This window comes from Mauremys mutica, chromosome 2 (genome assembly GCF_020497125.1).
Source record: "Mauremys mutica isolate MM-2020 ecotype Southern chromosome 2, ASM2049712v1, whole genome shotgun sequence".
Lineage (NCBI taxonomy): Eukaryota > Metazoa > Chordata > Testudines > Geoemydidae > Mauremys > Mauremys mutica.
The window spans coordinates 12,096,928-12,115,611 of record NC_059073.1 but is presented as its reverse complement, the minus strand read 5'-3'; the positions used below and the strand labels follow the sequence as shown (position 1 = coordinate 12,115,611).

Below are 18,684 nucleotides of genomic sequence, written 5' to 3'. Positions count from 1 at the left end.
GCTTATGAGCCGGTCTGCTCACTCTTCCAATCAAGCTGGTGGTGTAGCCAATTAGGCAGCCTGCTACAGACCAGCTGTGCTCGTTAGGGTGCCTGAAGCCTGGCTTTGCCGAACACCCTGCTGCCTGCCACTCTCTAACTTGTAAACAACTGGGCTAGAAATGTAAGTAGTCTTAGATGCATATTTTCAAAGCAGCCGTACTGTGTAAGGTGAAGGCAGTGAGATTGCTTCCCAAAAGGGTGGTACATACGTTTCCTTTCATCCACTGCTTTGTCTTTGCCTCATAAGCTGACTCAGCTGGGCTGTTTGGTCTCCTGAATACTTTTAATATCAGAGCTTACTACTGGTTGTATCTCCACTGAAAACCCTAGTAACAGGGTAAGCTCAGTAGTATGGGATCATGGAAGAAGACCCTTTCATTGTATTGTATCTGGAGCAGGCACCTGTCTATATCTATATCTGTCAAGGGCCTAACACACTCCAGCCACTGTATGACTCCATGAAATCCACTGTGAACTTTGCTATGCTAATGTAATTAGCCTGGAAGGCACTCCAGTGTCATGGTGATAGGCTCTAGCACAAATCTTAAGATAGATAGGTCTTCTTATAAGTATTGCAGAGCTACTGAGAGGTCTCAAAAGAGATCAGGGTCCCACTCAAAAGAGATCAGGTGCTGCGCAAATGCACAGTAAGAAACAATTTCCGCCCCAAAGAATTTATCAACTGAACAGACAAAGAAGAGGCAGAGATGTGAAACCCTAAGGTCACCCGGCAGGTGAGTGGCACAGCCAGGAATTGAACCCAGATTTGTCGAGTCCCACTCCAGCATCCGAGCAAGCCAGACTTCCATCTCTGCCCTCACTCTTTATAAATAATAATAAAGCTTCTAAAATGCCTGGTGTCGTTGCTCTGAACCAATGATTTCTCACCATTACGGGAAGGCAAGGGCTCACAAAAATGCAGACCCTGGAAAGGTCTATATTTATTCTTAGAAATGCTGTTACCCATTGCAGGCTCCATTTCAGGAGCTTTGAATACCAAAGCATGTAAAAGGAAAAGGATCTATTTTTTTCCCAACTCTACAAACTCATCCAAAGGTCACTCTGAAACAGGAATAAAACTGTCTTTGAAATCTAAAGCTGCTGTAATAGCATTTTTGGCAGTGAATAAGAAACTTGAATATTTGAGGTTTACGCCGTGAAACACAAAGGGATGGAATGCCTCAGGAAAAGGTTAAAGCCTAAGGAAAGGATTACGTTCGGCATATTTTCTATACAAGGAATGCCCCTGCAGTGCCCTGCTCTGAGACCCACAACAACGTTTAGAAGATTCTAATGGCGGTGGACGAAAGCCGGAGCCCAGCGGGTGGAGGTAAGGCTCTCAAGTCAGACCAGCTACATCAGAAAAAACATCCCAGCAAGGTTATAGTTATAGCAGGAGGACCAGCTGGAGTGATAGTCCCCTGGGTAGGAGTCCCAGACACCGCGTTAACGCTCCATTTCCCCAGCAGGAGTCCTTGTCCTGCCCAAGGGCCTTTCACAGCTTTGTAGAGCCCACAGGCTTGTCCTGGGAGAACTCACAATCGGAGGATAGCAAAGAGCCCAGACTCTGAGCTGTGCTTGGCTGCAGCATCTGGGGCTTTTCTCTGTGTCTCTTTGAAGCCAAATGCCACCTTTGTAGACCCCAGATTCTAAGGTATTCTGGGAACTAGTTGGGTCCCTGCCTTCAGGCTTCTTTGACTTATGCTCAGCTGCCAAAGGCCCAAAGGGACAATTCTGGCAGCTGCGAACAGCTGGAATGCAGTGGCACTCCGACGAGGCCCTGTTTTCTCCAAGCACCCCACCATGCTCTGGGAGCTGAGGGTATGTCATGCGGCTACACTGGCTTTATGCTACCTGGGGAGTCGTCTTGTGCAAGAGGAATTGCTAGGTAGCTGGTTAAGCTGGATTTCCAGCTGCCTTGCACTGCAGAGGGAGTCAGGGGCCACAAATCTTCCAAGATTCCCATGAAGAAAGGAGTATCATCTCTGTTATGATCTCCATCCACAAGCAGCAAAATGGGACACTTTCATTCTCCATGAGTATGACTTTATATTAAAGAAACAACAACAATGAAGCATGAGAGCAGAGCAGAGCATGTCCTTCTGAGATCCTCAGTCCATCTTCACCCCAGATCCCCTCGCAGCCAGGCAAGCAAACTTCAATATCTGAGAATGGAGCCGTTTACCACCTGAGAGTGGTGAAATCAGACAAAAACAACTGTGTCTCCTAGGAGGTCTGCACTTACACTGGGTGAAGGCACCTCTAAGGCAGAGCACTGGGAAGTGAGCTTTCTCTGATTCTTCCTGAGCACCCAAGGCGGCATCCGCTGCAGTAGAATTTTCATTTACATCATCTTCCTTTCCAGTAGTTACGCTGATATCGTCATCAGGCACGAAGGTACCACAGTGGTGGATGAACCTAGGCAGAGATAGAGACAGTTTAGATCTATCTAGATTACAAACATACTCCTAAGGGCCTCTATTATCTGAGTACTATCTATCTAGATTATTCTGAGTATCTATCTGAGTATTATCTGTCTAGCTTACTAACGTACTATTAAGGCCCCCGGAAGTATCTGAGCACCTCAAAATCTTTAATGTACCGGTATTTGTCCTCACAACACCTCTGTGAGGTAGGGAAGTGCTATTTCCCCCATCTAACAGATGGCTAATGAAGGCACTCCGTGATTTGCCCAAGGCACATAGGAAATTTAACCCAGGTCGCCCAACACAGAGCCCTAACCACTAGACAATCCTTCCTCTCGGATAGGCGATCAACCCCTATTTCACGCCTTTAGCCTTGTTAAAAATTTGAAAAGCAGCTTGTTTGTGTCACAGATGCTATGAGAGAGAGGGAGAGTTTGAGTAACTGGTGGTTACTGTGGTTCTTTAGCTACGGGGACCCCAAGAGTCTCAGTGAAAAAGAACGAAACGCTTCCAAGTGTGGAGGAATCAAACTGTGAGGAAATCTGCTTGTGAAGACATTTTGACACTATCCACTCAGCTGTACCAGGTGGAGAGCAGACGGACTCCCTGAACACGCTCATGGTGTAATTACTACAGATCCCTTTATTTCTTTGTTGTTTAATGTGTTTTTTCCCTTTACTTTTTAAAAGTAAAAACAATGAGGAGTCTGGTGGCACCTTAAAGACTAAAGGATTTATTTGAGCATAAGCTTTCGTGGGTAACTGAAGAAGTGTTTTTTTACCCACGAAAGCCTATACCCAAATAAATCTATTCATCTTTGAGGTGCCACCGGACTCCTTGTTGTTTTCGTGGATACAGACTAACAAGGCTACCCCTCTGACACTTTTTAAAAGTAGTTTGTTAAATATCAGAGCCTGGATCTATCAGTAAGGTAAGCAGTGGATTGTAGATCTCATAATGGATGGAAATGACATGTAATGCTTTTTTGGCCCTGATGAGTTGTCCTGGGATTAGCGTTGCTTCCAGTTTACATGAACTTGAAACTAATGTTATGCTTTGAGCATTCGTGTGGCTTTCCTAGGGAGCCACATCCACCTAATGGATCTGATTCTCTGAAGCTTTGCCTCTAATGGAACCAATCCTGTGCAAAGGCAGTGCGGGGTAGGCGTAAAAGGCTACCAAGTCAGGTATCGCCACTTAGGTACACCAGCAGTAGCACTGCGCACCCACTTTCCATAGGTATAACTTGTGACAGACGGACAATACCCTGGACAAACCTGACGGCGTTAAAATAAATGTAAACCTTATTGAGTGAGGTTGAATACCTTTTGGGTCCATTGTTTTTAAAATGCAATTGGGTATGTGTCATGTAAATCTGTGAGGAGGGGGATGCTAATGTACTTCCTCTATTATCAGCCCTTTGAGACCACACCCCTAGAGAGGTTCACATATACTAGTTCAAGCTGCATTTTCCAGGGACCAACAGGTAAAGACAAGATTTTTGGATAAATAGACTGGACCTACTGAGGCCCCTCAAGACGGTCCTTGTTCTGAGCTGAAGCTGTGATGCACTTAAAACCACAAGGAAACCCTTGGCTGGGGTCTTGAAGGACTGTTCCTACCAGAGTCCATGTTAGGATTGGAGTGATCTCTGGGATCATAGAATCACAGACTATCAGTGTTGGAAGGGACCTCAGGAGGTCATCTCGTCCAACCCTCTGCTCAAAGCAGGACCAATCCCCAACTAAAGCCAGGACTTTGTCAAGCCGGGTCTTAAAAACCTCTAAGGATAGAGATTCCACCACCTCCCTAGGGAACCCATTCCAGTGCCTCACCACCCCGCTAGTGAAATAGTGTTTCCTAATATCCAACCTAGACCTCCCCCACTGCAACTTGAGACCATTACTCCTTGTTCTGTCATCTGCTACCACTGAGAACAGTCTAGGTCCATCCTCTTTGGAACCCCCATTCAAGTAATTGAAGGCTGCTATCAAATCCCCCCCCACACACACTCTCTTCGACAGACTAAATAACCCCAGTTCCCTCAGCCTCTCCTTGTAAGTCATGTGCCCCAGCCCCCTAATTATTTTCATTGCCCTCCGCTGGACTCTCTCCAATTTTTCCATGCTTTTCAGTAGCACGTGTGTAGGTTCTCTGAGTGGTTTTGATATGTTTTCTCTGTAGTGCTTTTACCTTCCGAATAAAACAGGCTTGAGTAAAGAGAGCTGTGTGGTAACTCTGTAACCGCTGACAGTCTCATTGTTAACCGACTCTCACAAGCAAGCAAGCAGGCCGGGTGAGCAGCCTGTCTTGGCTGGGAATAACACAGTGAAGGCAGCGAACTGTAGAGCCTGGAAATGCCCTGGTCAGAAGCAAGTATGATGCATAACTTCACCCAAGAAGGGCAATGGCCAGGGGAGATGTGGGTGGCCTTGCTGGACCATTGAGGGGTAAATATAGGTGCAATTGCCCTGAACTGTGACCTATTTCCATAGGTGTAAGTGATAACACGAGGCGCAGAGCAGTGGAGAATTGAGCCCGAACAGTCTGCCTACAAAATTAATGGAAGTCAGCAGCCATCTTTAATTCCTTTACTGTGAATAAGCAAGAGCAAAGTAGCAGTTTGTTGCTGACCCACAACTTCTGCCCTCTCTTGTCCAAACTTGGCGACTAATTCAAGGCCAGATCCAAAGAGCACTGAGTCTGTTTTAAGCCAGGCTTTTTATCCAGTGGGAGTCAACTATAGTCTACAAGTACCTACATAGGGAACAAATATATGATAACTGGCTCTTCAGTCAAGCAGAGAAAAGTATAATACAATCTAATGGCTAGAAGTCAAAGCTAGACAAATTCAGACTGTGTGATACAGGATGTCAGATTAGATCATTCCATTGGTCCCTTCTGGCCTTGGAATATATGACTGTACTAAAATATATTTTGACTACATGCATCTTTAGTCATAGGTATATAAGGTCAACACTCAAGCAGTGACACTACACTACATGGATTGCTGGGCCAGGTCTATGTCTGATCAAGCATCATGCATCTTTCCATATTTCCATCTCTAGCTCTCTCACACATTCTCGCTCTTCTTTGCTTGTCTCGGCAAACAGAACCTTGAGGCATCACCTTAATTAGACCAATAAAGCATTTTTTTTTTAAAAAGGATCCCATTTTGGGGCTATTTCTGGGAGCTCTGTGTTATAAAACCTCAGGCCCATTTCTAGTATTATTGCTACATTTCCCCATTCCTTCACCTCTTCCATGCCAGCTACAATTTAAAAAATCCCACCACATTTGTACTGCACCAAAGCCAAGCCGATATAAGGGCTCTCCATTAGCCCATGGGCCCCAATTCAACAAGGCACTTAAGCACATGCTTAACTTAGGTATGTGAATAGCCCCTTTGAAGTCAATGGGATTGAAATGCTTTGCTTTGCTATGCATCCGAAGAAGTGAGCTGTAGCTCACGAAAGCTCATGCTAAAATAAATTTGTTAGTCTTTAAGGTGCCACAAGTACTCCTGTTCTTTTTGCTGAAACTGGGGCTGTAAACAAGGACTGCTCAGATGAGTAAGGGCTGGAGAGGAGCAAGCCTAAGGTTCACACTAGTGCTGCTTGTAAACATGAGCTTGTCACTACTTTACTTCCATGACCTTTCTGCTCAGAGCTTCTTTGCCTCTTCTACCTTCTCCTCCTTTCCTCAGTCCAAGGTGGGAATTCGCAGTACTCTCAGCCTGGTACAGTACTAAAACAGCAGAAAACAAGTTCCCAGATGTTTCCATTAACTCAGGCCCAAGGCCTCTCCAATGTTATACTCATAAAAAGATATCTTGCTGTCACTCGCCTAACTAGCTAGCTTGCAGGGTGACCTGCACACCGATTCTTTGCAGCTGGAAGGAGATGCATTGTTTGAAAAGAAAAGAGCGTGCTTGTTTCGTGTGAAGTGATGGACTCCTCAGAGGAGTAGATGGGGCTTTATTCAGTCAAACCAAGTGAGGTAAGGGCCCATTGCTTTATGGCAGAGCGCGGGCCAATGTAAATCTCGCCTCGCTGAGGAGCGGGAATGTAAACACTGTCAATGTAAATGATGTAACTGGAGAAGTTAATTTTTCAGGCCTAATCCTGCGCTCATTGATGTCAGTGGTAGTTTTGCCATTGGACTTCCATGGCTGTTAGACAGGGGTTTTAATGTCACACAGAGAAGGCATTATATATCATACTGGGACCTGGTTATGGGAGCCATCTTGAGACTTTCCATGGGTTTGCATAAGGGGGAATGGCTTTTCCTTGGCTAGCATGGTACAGCCTCCTTGGGTAAAATGCAGTCTTCTAAAGCCAGACCGAAAAACCAGAACCAAAACTATTTCCATCACTCTTCTCTTTCAGTAGATCCCCATGATCTGTGGATTCGCACCCAGCACACCTCCTTGGACTGCTTTTTTCTGACTCAGCCTGAGGTTGTCAAGGGAAAACTAGTAATTGTGAGGAAGAGCTGAGCATCTCCGACTAAACCAGACAGTCTCAATGAGAAAGACCAGCTCCATCACAGCAAGAGTCATCGTCCTCAGCACCTGCGCAGATATGAGGGTGTATAAGAGGCTGCATCATATCGGTCCCCTGAGTGATGGAAGTAGGGAAGAGGAGCAAATTTTGTAGCTCGCCATAGAAACCAAAATAATTTGTATAATTCTGACCTTTCAGGGCACGCCTACCCTTGGGGAATGAGATGGTGTCGATGGGGTCCCTTCTGGCCTTCCCACAACTGGGGTGGAAATGGTTTAACTTCTTGCATAGACAGACCCCAAACATTTTCAACACCTGTTACAGAAAGTGTAATACACATCTTGGGTCAAAGCCACCACTGGGGCCTGATTCCACTGCCATTCCACTTTTCACTGCTGCGGGGTTTCAAGGTAGGCGCAGATGTAATTTGTGGTCACCCTAAGGCCTCAAAGTATGAAGTGGCCTGAGTGTAACTGGGAATTAGTGTTACCCCACTAAAGGCCAGTGGCTAATAAAACAGTCACCCCTCTCTCTCTCCCGCACAAGATTCTGGCCAATATGCTCTGGAAGACCGTTCCTTTACGACTCCACATTGGTCGACTACCTTAACCCTTCCCAATGATCAAGGCCAGCAGCTAGTCAGCGTGAAAGAGCTGCCGCATGCGCTGGATAGGGAAAGCCAAAGAACAGGAGAGGGTGTTCAGATCATTCCACCAGCCTTGTTTAATCAGTAAAGGGGCAGGCCATCAGTGGACCATGCTTTGCCAGTCTGTGCCGAAGCCCTTGTAATTCCAGCAGCAGGGAAGGAGCCCTTTGAAAGGAAGACGCTGAGCATGCCTCATTGTACATCAGTGATTCCCAGCATCTATCAGCATTGATTTTCACCCCCAGCCTATAAAGCAGATCTATGAACTCACAGGGAGGCAGTAAATCACCTACGGAATAGCCGCTTTGTTGATATATTTTATAGCTTGTTAATTTACACTCTATAAGGCTTTTCTCTGTGCGTCAACAGCTTGGCCAGCACGTTCTCCAGGAGTTTACTAGAAACAGACACCCATCATTCCAGGGAGAGACTACAGACTTGCTGTTGGCTCATTCCTATTGATCACTGGGAGAACTGTTTTGTAAATTACACTGGATGCAAAAAACCCACCACCAAACCCGCAACACTTTGTTGCTTTGCTCCCATGTACACGGATATCTACACAAGCTGCTGCCTAACTGGAGCGTGATGTTGTAATTAATTATCTTCAGCTGGCAGCATCTCTCTAAGGCAAAGGCCTATTGAGCCGTGATGGACAAACGTCCAACCATTTGGTGGTTCGCTGCAGTGCTGGTAAGCAACCGGCAGTTCTGAGGCTTATCTGAGGTGATTCCCAATCTCTTTGGTCTGGAAAAAGAATAAGCATGGACCAGCTTTTCGCCTCCACTTCCTAGTTCAGACAAGGTTTTTTCTACTGTAAGAATAGCCTGGTTGCATCCCATGTAGACTAATTTCTCCTGTGCTCATTTTTATGTCTCCCAAAATCCAGTCAGTCAGTTCTCTCTTATAGCTAGAATGGCTCAGAACAGTGCTCCCTTCCCCACCACCACGAGGTTAGTAGAGCAAGAAGGACCATTATTTGCAAGTGACATTCAGCCCCACATCATTCTTTGCTGCAGGCTGTAACTTCAAATTCTAAATGCAACTGCTTCCAACGCTTAAACTGGCATCCAGCGTGTTCCAGGTCTGAAAGGTGCTGTTCCAGGTTCTTAACATTACAGAAGCCATACACAATCCCCACAATTGTCTGTCTGCAATATCGCTAATGCATCTGTCAGGAAAACATTCAAGCACCATTCCCAGCTGGATAGAGTGGTTCTTTGGTATGGTCGCTGTGAATGACTGATGTGAAATCGGATCACGTCTCTCTCTCCTTACCAACCATGCCAGCTTCAGAAACAGGCAGCTGGCCTTTGGGTTCATAAAGAAGTTTAGCTTCAGGTCCAGGAGCTGTGTGTGTGTGCAGGGAAAGGGAGCAAGGACGCATGAGCCCCTGATAGAGTGAACCACTTCTCAGCGTGCTCTGCAGAGTGACAGCCCTCACCTGAACTTCCCAAAGGGCAAGGCAGATTTCCTTTGATTATGTCTCTGGCTGGAAAGAAATGCAGATGATACTAAAATGAGCCTGCTCAGCTCTTTGTTGTACATAGAAACTACAAAGGCTATTTTTAGGTTGATTTTGCTGAAATTAGAGCAGCCTGTTTTCTACGTACATGAGAGTGAGGAAGATGGAGAGCAATGCTGAGAAAGAGAGGGAGATGAAGGAGTCAGGGATGGAGCGTGGGAAGAGAGACACAGAAAACAAGAGTGGCCTTGGAATCTTGGGTCCTGAGCTCTCTAACAATGGGACGGCCATTCAAGATGGACCTAAGCACACTTCATCATCCCATTCAGTATAAAGCCATATAGATGCAGATGAGATGAATCAGAAAACATTCAGCCCTCACAGAGTGGAAATTACCCTTCCCTCCCCAGTGCCGGAGCAGACTGGGGAGCTAGCAGAGGGCACCAGTTCTCTCCAAAGGATGCCAAAATGACAGCCCTAAAACCATGAAGAGTGCCAGGTCCTGAGAGCAACAGCAGTGGCCTTCCCAGAGCAGGGCCTGGCAGTTGGGACAGTACCATGGGGAGCCAGGAACATGGTGCAGCACATGCAGGTGGGAGGTTCCAGGTTAGAGAGAGAGTGCCCATGATGGAGAAAGGACCACAGATGGGCAGCAAGGCCAACCCAGCCCAGCCACTGGGAACATGGATTACAAACGGATGGGTGAAACACAGAGGGGCTCTGGGACAGGAAGCTGCATTGCTATGCAATATAATTGCATAATATTTCATAGGGATCATGTAAATGGTTTGTATTCTCTCGCTGATCGGACCCGGAATACGTCGTCCTTGGGCTGGGCTGGGCTGTTAACGACCCAGCAATTGATGTAGAACTGTTGAGAAAGCTGATGGAACCACTTCAGAACAGTGGCAGCCGAGAAGAAGGGGAACTGATTCAGACTTCTCTGGGCTCCAGTGAGCTCAGGCCAGGGCTCAGCTAACAAGGGGAGCCCGATACGGCCAAGCTCCAGAGAGCAATATCAGTGGAGCCTGTAAGTTGCCAATAACCTACCGAGTTGCAACACGGGGTTGGAGGTGTATGGGAGGAAGGAAAAAAAGTCAGGTCACATTGAGTCACTGATTGTTGCAAGAATGGATTGTTTGCTTCTCTTCCTCAGTCTAAGCAATCACACTCGGCACCTACACATGGGCCAAGAGCTGGCCTGGCCACTGGGTTATTCCAGTTTTATGCCGATGTCCAAATGCCTTCATGTCATGGAATCATAGACTATCAGGGTTGGAAGAGGTCATCCAGTCCAACCCCCTGCTCAAAGCAGGACCAACCCCAACTACATCATCTCAGCCAGGGCTTTGTCAAGCCAGGCCTTAAAAACCTCTAAGGATGGAGATTCCACCATCTCCCTAGGTAACCCATTCCAGTGCTTCACCACACTCCTCGTGAAATAGTGTTTCCTAATATCCAACCTAGACCTCCCCCACTGCAACTTGAGACCATTGCTCCTTGTTCTGTCATCTGCCACCACTGAGAACAGCTGAGCTCCCTCCTCTTTGGAACCCCCCTTCAGGTAGTTGAAGGCTGCTATCAAATCCCCCTCACTCTTCTCTTCTGCAGACTAAACAATCCCAGTTCCCTCAGCCTCTCCTCATAAGTCATGTGCCCCAGCCCCCTAATCATTTTCATTGCCCTCTGCTGGACCCTCCAATTTGTCCATCTCCCTTCTGTAGTGGGGGGACCAAAACTGGACACAATACTCCAGGTGTGGCCTCACCAGTGCCAAATAGAGGGGAGTAATCACTTCCCTCCATCTGCTGGCAATGCTCCTACTAGCATGTCACACTAGCTAAAACTGGAACAATGCACTAGTGGGCAGGGGGCCAGCTTACGACCCGGGAGAGCCAGGTTGATTCCCTGTTCTGCCACTGACTTTCTGTGTGAGACCTTAGGCGAATCACATAGCCTCACTGGGTATATCTACAAAGCAACTAAACACCCTCCCATCCTGCAGGGTCCTAGAGCCCGGGCTCCAGCCCAGAAGTCTATACTGAAACAGGGCCGCCAAGAGGGGGGGCAAAGGGGGCAATTTGCCCCGGGCCCCGGGCTCCGCAGGGGCCCCCAAGAGAACAGCGGAGGCTCCCGCCTCCACCCCTCTCCTGGAGCCTCAGTGCATCAAGCGCCGAGTCTCCGCCGGGGCCCCTGAGCCCCGCCCCGCTCAGAGCCGCGTGGTCAGGGGGCGGGGCTGGGAGCTCCGGGCTGAGCTCAGCTCCCTCCGCTCGGCGTGGAGCTCCCAGCCCCGCCCCCTCACCACGTGGCTCTGAGCGGGACGGAGCTCAGGCCCCGCCGGCCACACGCTGCAGCTGTTCCGGCGAGGCGCTGAGACTCCGGGTGAGGAGGGAGCCGGGGGTAAGAGGCTGGGGCCGGGGCGGGGGGGAAGCGGGACCTGCCGCTGAAGCGCAGCCCGGTCTTCGGCGGCGGGGGGCCCCTTCCGTTCCGGGACCCGCCGCCGAAGTGCCCCAAGACCCGCGGCAGGGACCCTCCCCCCCCCCGCCGAATTACCGCCGAAGACCGGGCTGCACTTCAGCGACGGGTCCTGCTTTGGCGGTAATTCGGCGGTGGGGGGCTCCCGCCGCGGGTCTTCGGGGCACTTCAGCGGCGGGTCCCGGAACGGACGGGCCCCCCCGCTGCCGAAGACCCCGGGCCCCCGGAATCCTCTGGGCGGCCCTGTACTGAAATGAAACAGCCGCACTGCCAGAGCCCTAGTCAGCTGGCACAAGCCAGCCAGGGGTTTTCCTTTGTTGTGTAGACTGTTACCTGTAAAGTGGGGACAATAGCATGTGTCTATCTTACAAGGAATCCTGTGGCACCTTATAGACTAACAGACGTTTTGGAGCATGAGCTTTCGTGGGTGAATACCCACTTCGTCGGATGCATGAATACCCACGAAAGCTCATGCTCCAAAACGTCTGTTAGCCTATAAGGTGCCACAGGATTCTTTGCTGCTTTTACAGATCCAGACTAACATGGCTACCCCTCTGATATCTTACAAGGCTGTTGTGGGTATGTTAAGACAGTGAGGCGGCTCAGATGCTGCGCTAATGGGAACTAGGCCAGTAATGAAGGTAGTGGTGAATCAAACTATAGGTAATTCATCCGCACAGTGGCCGTGTTCAGCACATGAATCAGTGTGAGCTCGACACTATCAAAGGGGAAACCGAGGTAGAGGGAGGGGAGTTGATTTACCCATGGTCACACAGCATATGAGGTGCAGGAGCTGGGATTAGAGTGCAGGGATCTGCTGTCTCCCACCCTGAGCTCCTTTTCCCAGCCCGGGCTGCTTTTCAGCACTTTGTCCTGGCTTTAAAAGAGAGGGTGTGGCCTGTGCATTTGTTGTACATGAAAATACATCTCAGGGCTGGCCCCTCTCTGCACCTGCTGCAACAGCTAATAGTGAAGGGATAATTCAGGTGACAGACTCCCAGCATGGAGCTAGCAAGATCCCGGGGCAGAGCCGTTTTCCTGGAGGGCACAATTCCCTCCCCATGATGTCCAGCTGAGCCTGAACCTCACTTAGGTTGGAGGGGATCCCGCAAGGCCCCCCTCAGCCAACAGGCTCTGACCTACTGGTATTTGCAGAGCACCCCAGCCATGTCCCTCTGCCTGGCCACCGTCTGGCCCCATTCCCAGTGGCTCTGGCTCAGGAAGGGAGAAGAGGGGGTATTAGATGTATTTCTAGTGTCTGGTTAAATGCTGGGTACCCCAGAAGTATGTGTGAGCTCTCCCTAACGCACCCAGCTGCGCAAGGCTCTGCTCGAGGCACTGCAGGAAGAGAAGATGGGGATTCAGTCCCTGCCATCTTCCCTCTGAATCCCTATTGAGCCAACGTCCCAGCCAGGTGGTAGTGGGCAGCGTGATGTTGAAGGTTCACGTTTTCAATGAGATGGAAAACTGAGCACTTACCCTGATCATGGACTCCAGGACACCTTTCACTAGAGCAGAAATGTTACCCTCAATGCCCCAGACAAATCCCAGGCTGGACAACTGCATTGTGCCTTGCTTAAATTCCTTCTGCGGTTTCAACTCGATGGTATTCTTCATTTCTTATTGTGCAGTGTTGCAGTGCACTGTTAAACAGCTGCCATGTTCCACCTCAGAGGTGGCTGCATTTCTGTGTTATGAATTACTTTAATCCATTCTTATTTGTACAGTACTGCTCCTGTGCAGGGTTCTTCATAGACAAGTATGATGACAATGTCTCTGCTGCTCCAAAGAGTTTATAAACTACACAGTAACCATAATTTCCTAGCTTGTAATGCTGTTTGGAAAGGTCCCGTGTGAAAGGACCTATATCAGCATAAAAATATTATTTTACCATGGAGGGAAAATATTCTGACCCCATCCTGTGATCTGTTTGTGCCCTGAAGTGTGAGATCTGATGGCATATGAACTTAGAGTTGGTTTCCACTGAAAGGAAAATCTGACTCGGTTGCTGTGAGTCAGGTTTGAATAAACGCCCTGCACTGTACCCTGGGTTAATCTGAACTGCCTTGTAAAAGCATTAAGTAGCTAGAGTCTCTCTCGTGTAGCTGACAAAAGCTCCCTCCTGAAAAGCTCATGTCTTCAAAGACAAGGACTTTTTAAACAGGAAATATTTAAGGGGTGGCATTGACTGCAATCATCACGTAGCCAGCTGAATTTGTATGCGTCAGGCACTTTGATTAATAGATGGGGTTCTGGGTACTTGAGGAAGATTAAGTCCAAAAGTGGCTGTGCCAAATGCTGCTCCTCTCTTGTGAGCTTGGAGTAAGCAACTCCAGTCATTCATCTTAGGTGCCCATGACATCAGTGTTGAGGTCTTTCACAATTGTAAATTAAAGTGACTGATGATGCTGACCAGAGGTGGCTGCTCCTCTCCGGGAAATGGAAATAACTCAGAAAAAACAGCTGGATTTATACTAACGCCGGCTCCAAGCATTGGAAAGTAGCCCAGGAACCCTAGCCCACACCACCAGGACACACACCCCATGGATGCAACACTGGAGCCAAGACATCTCACAGGAGCAGAAAGCACTACATCGGAGCTCTAAGTACCAGGCGTCTGAGTTATAGCTTTCCTCTGAGTTACTCTCCTTTTTCATCTGCAATGCTGCGTTTTCCCTTCTCATCAGCTACCCCGGTGTTGGGAAATTCTGAAGTAGGATCCTGGTGGCCCCAGGCTGCTCCTGTTGAAGACAATGGGCCTTCTGCTGTAGCCTTCAGTGGGAGGAAGGTCAGGCCTTGTATGCCCATGCTGAAGCTAAAACAGTAGCTTCCACTTGACTTGGGCACCATGTGCGGTTGCTGCTGAATCAGCAACGTGGCTAGATACAGAGATGTTGGACTGGAAGCAATCTGAATTGTCCTGTTGGACTGTGGAGACCATGAGCTGGGACGTAACCAACTGTGCTACAGGTGCTTCACAGGCAGGAAGAGTCAGTGGAGCTGAGTGAAAGGACATAACTGGGGTTTCCTACAACATGCTGGGGAGCTCTGGTATTTCTCATGACAAGCAGTTTTTGCACATGTCAAAGTGCAGGGCATAGGAGCCCTGGTGGATGCTGCACAGATACAAAGGTCCATCTTCTCAAAGACCCTGTGTGCTGTGGCTGTCAGCCCAATGGGCTGCAGCCATTGTGAGCTCTGAATGGCTGTGCCATCTTCACATGGGACCTTGGAGACCCTGCCTGAGACCCACAGTGGGAGCAGTTCATGGCAGTGATGGAAGAAATCTTCAAGACAGACACTGGAGTAGACAGGCTAGCAGGGCAGGAAAAGTTCCTTGGGTGCTGCCCACAATTCCATCATCCACTGAGGCTCCCATGAAAAATCATGATTGTGAAGGGGAACCCACGTTAGCCTTCACTCACACCTACCCGTCCTACAAGATGTGTTCAGATCACACCTGGAGACCAGAGGCACACAGCTCTGCTTAGAGCTCATAAGAACAGCCATACTGGGTCAGACCAAAGGTCCATCTAGTCCTGTATCCTGTCTTCCAACAGTGGCCAATGCCAGGTGCCTCAGAGGGAATGAACAGAACAGGTAATCATCAAGTGATCAATCCCCTGTCGCCCATTCCCAGCTTCTGGCAAACAGAGGCTAGGGACACCATCCCTGCCCATCCTGGCTAATAGCCATTGATGGACCTATCCTCCATGAATTTATCTAGTCCTTTTTTAAACCCTATTATAGTCTTGGCCTTCACAACATCCTCTGGCAAAGAGTTCCACAGATTGACTGTGCGTTGTGTGAAGAAATACTTCTTTTTGTTTGTTTTAAACCTGCTGCCTGTTAATTTCATTTGGTGACCCCTAGTTCTTGTGTTATGAGAAGGAATAAATAACACTTCCATATTTACTTTCTCCACACCAGTCATGATTTTATAAACCTCAATCATATCCCCCCCTTATTTGTCTCTTTTCCAAGCTGAAAAGTCCCAGTTTTATTAATCTCTCCTTATATGGAAGCTATTCCATATCCCTAATCATTTTTGTAACCTTTTTCTGAACCTTTTCCAATTCTAATATATCTTTTTTGAGATGGAGCGACCACATCTGCACACAGAATTCAAGATGTGGGTGTACCATGGATTTATATAGAGGCAATATGATATTTTCTCTCTTATTATCTATCCCTTTCTTAATTATTCCCAACATTCTGTTTGCTTTTTGACTGCAGCTGCACATTGAGTGGATGTTTTCAGAGAACTATCCACAATGACTCCAAGATCTCTTTCTTGAGTGTTAACAGCTAATTTAGACCTCATCATTGTATATGTATAGCTGGGATTATGTTTTCCAGTGTGCATTACTTTGCATTTATCAACATTGAATTTCATCTGCCATTTTGTGGCCCAGTCACCTAGTTTTGAGAGATCCTTTTGTAGCTCTTCGCCATCTGCCTGGGACTTAACTATTTTGAGTAGTTTTGTATCATCTGCAAATTTTGCCACCTCGCTGTTTACCCCTCAGTAGAACTGTTCAACAATCAAGCATTATTGAGATTCCTATACATAGCTCTGACACCTGCCAGTCAATGGAGATAATCTCTATGCCCATTGCTCTGGTTCCTGTGCCAGTGGCTTGCTGCCTTACCATTGTGACTTACTCCGCCACCTCAGAGAAGTGACCAATCACATCACCACTAATTCACACTCCCCCTTTTTTTCCAGATGCTGCTCAACTGGGGTTCATAACGGTGGAGAATTTCTGTATCTATTGCAGACCAGACCATAGAATCTTCCAGGTGCAACGAGATCTAAATTTCAAAGGTAAAAAACCAGGCAGAATAAATCCCTTTCCCGTCTCTGACATCCATCACCAAGAACACGGCATAAACCTAACATTTCCCCCCCCTTGGCAGGTTCTCTTTAATCCTATCTGCTGTCTATTCTTCAGCAGGGCTGTGCAACCCTATCTGAATCCACTGGCATTTCCGAAGGCAGCATGGCAACAAGGGAGAGACGCAAGACGCATTCCTAACCAGGACCAAGATAGCTTTTTCCCATAACTCTCGGGCAGTGGGAACATAGCAGCTTTGCAGAGTGGTGCTGTGTCTAAAGTTAAAATAACCGGAGGGACAGAGCAGGGCATTTCAATGGGATTATTGTAATTGGTGCTTTTACTCCAAATTAAGAGGGTGGGGGAAGAAACCTTTTGGCGCATTTCCAAAATGCTTAAATGAGCCACTTTGATATTTCTTGGCTTCTTAGTGTTTGACAGGAATAAAGTGTTCGGCAGAGTCCAGCTTGTAAATACAATTTGAACTGAAGCTTTGTTTTCATTAACAGAGCTTACCGTGAGCTGGGGCTTTATTGTTGTTCCTGAAAGTCCACAGTGGATTCCTCCTGCTGTTGGGGTTGCAGAGTCTCCCCCACCTGATGAAAAAATAACATTGATTTAAAGTCCCAAATGTTCTTAACTCACATGGGCCGAGTCCTGTTTTACAACTTCGAACCCCCAAGCCCTCTTTGTCCTTAGGCTTCTAAGCCATGGAAAATCTCAGCTGTTTTCAACCTATAAATCTCCACTGACTACAGAAATGTCTCTCATGAGGAAATAAATAGGAGAACACTCTCGGGTCGCAATGGTGTTGAAGGTGCCAGTGTTTGATGCTTTCCCAACAAAACCCATGCTGACTAGAGGAGGGATGGAAAGAACTTCTCTTTATTTTCATGATCTATCTCGAAAAATGGGAATTTGTGCCAGCACAGTTTATTTTGGTTAGAACAGAGCTGTGCCGCTGGTCCCCTGAGCCTAGAGGTTGAATTCTCATGCACAGAGAGGTAGAAAAGCTCACTTAGAAGAGATAGAGGGGCAGGGGCTAACTGATGACTAGCGATGGGCAAATCTCCAAAGCATTAGCAGCACTGTCCAGTTTTATCCCAGTATCTCCAAATGGCTTTGATCTGTGAATCAGGGCCTCCCGGGGGGGGGGGGTGGCAAGTGGGGCAATTTGCCCCAGGACCTGGGCCCCGCAGGGGCCCCCATGAGAGTTTTTCGGGGCCCCTGGAGCGGGGGTCCTTCACTCGCTCCGGGGGCCCCAGAGCTTCTTCCACTCCGGGTCTTCGGCAGTAATTCGGCGGCGGGGGATTCCCGCCATGGGTCTTCGGGGCACTTCAGCAGCGGGTCCCGGACCAGAAGGACCCCCCGCCACCCAATTACCACCAAAGCGGGGGCCCCCTCCGCCGAAGACCCCAGGCCCCCTGAATCCTCTGGGCGGCCCTGCTGTGAATCAGGCTGGGGATGCCATTAAATTGGGCTCCATTGTGAGATTTCCACTTTGGCTCACTCTGAACCACACCAGTCAAATCCCCTGGTGTCTGAAACAAGGCAAGGTTCTCCGTGATAGCGCTCTGAGCATGAGCATTACAGACCGTGGAAAGGATGAGGATTAGAAATGGGGGCTTGGAACATCCAGGGTTACAATAGCAAGAATAAAAAAGGCAACAACATTGCGGGGGTGGGGGAACCCCATGAGAGGTATGTCAGAGATACAAAGTCTCAGACTTCAGGGATAAATCAACTATTGGGGGGTCAGGAGGAAATTTCCCCCATGGGCACGTTATTCCTTATGTCTGAGTCACCTTTCTTGGGCGCAAGTGGCACCGACCATTGCTGGTGACAGGAAAGTGGGCTGGTTTCTTCAAGGCCAGCTGGCTAAGCTGGACAGCGAACATTAGATAAAGTGGTTTAATCTCCACAGAGCCGATGGGGAGGTGTAAAGATGAGTTGGCCAACGATCGCTGAATGAGGTCAGCTCAACTCCCCTGCCTCCACTGGAGTTGCATGAAGGGATGACTCTGGCCCTAAATGTCATGCTTCAAATGCAACTGCTGGTCCCTTGACAACTGAGACAGTTTTGGAGTTCCTCAAGGAGTGCAGGGGAAATCACTATCATCTGCTTACAGTGTGGGGGAGCCTTGTCTGTGCCCACCACGGGGGAACTCGCCCCAAACTATCAGCTGCTGGCAACACAAGCGCCCCACTCCAGGGTCCTCAGACTCCACTCTTCCCCTTGGCAGGCCAGCAATTTGCACACGCCAGCCCTTGGGCTCCCTAAGTGAGTC

At 48.4% G+C, this 18,684-nt stretch overlaps 1 long non-coding RNA gene across 1 annotated transcript; it reads left to right on the top strand.

The window, feature by feature from the left end:
- Positions 1-88: 88 nt before the first annotated feature.
- LOC123362972 lies at positions 89-16,751 on the top strand. Its single transcript, XR_006576665.1, has 3 exons — positions 89-162; positions 16,288-16,386; positions 16,514-16,751. It is a non-coding gene; the product is annotated as an uncharacterized LOC123362972 (long non-coding RNA).
- The last annotated feature ends 1,933 nt before the right edge of the window (positions 16,752-18,684 follow it).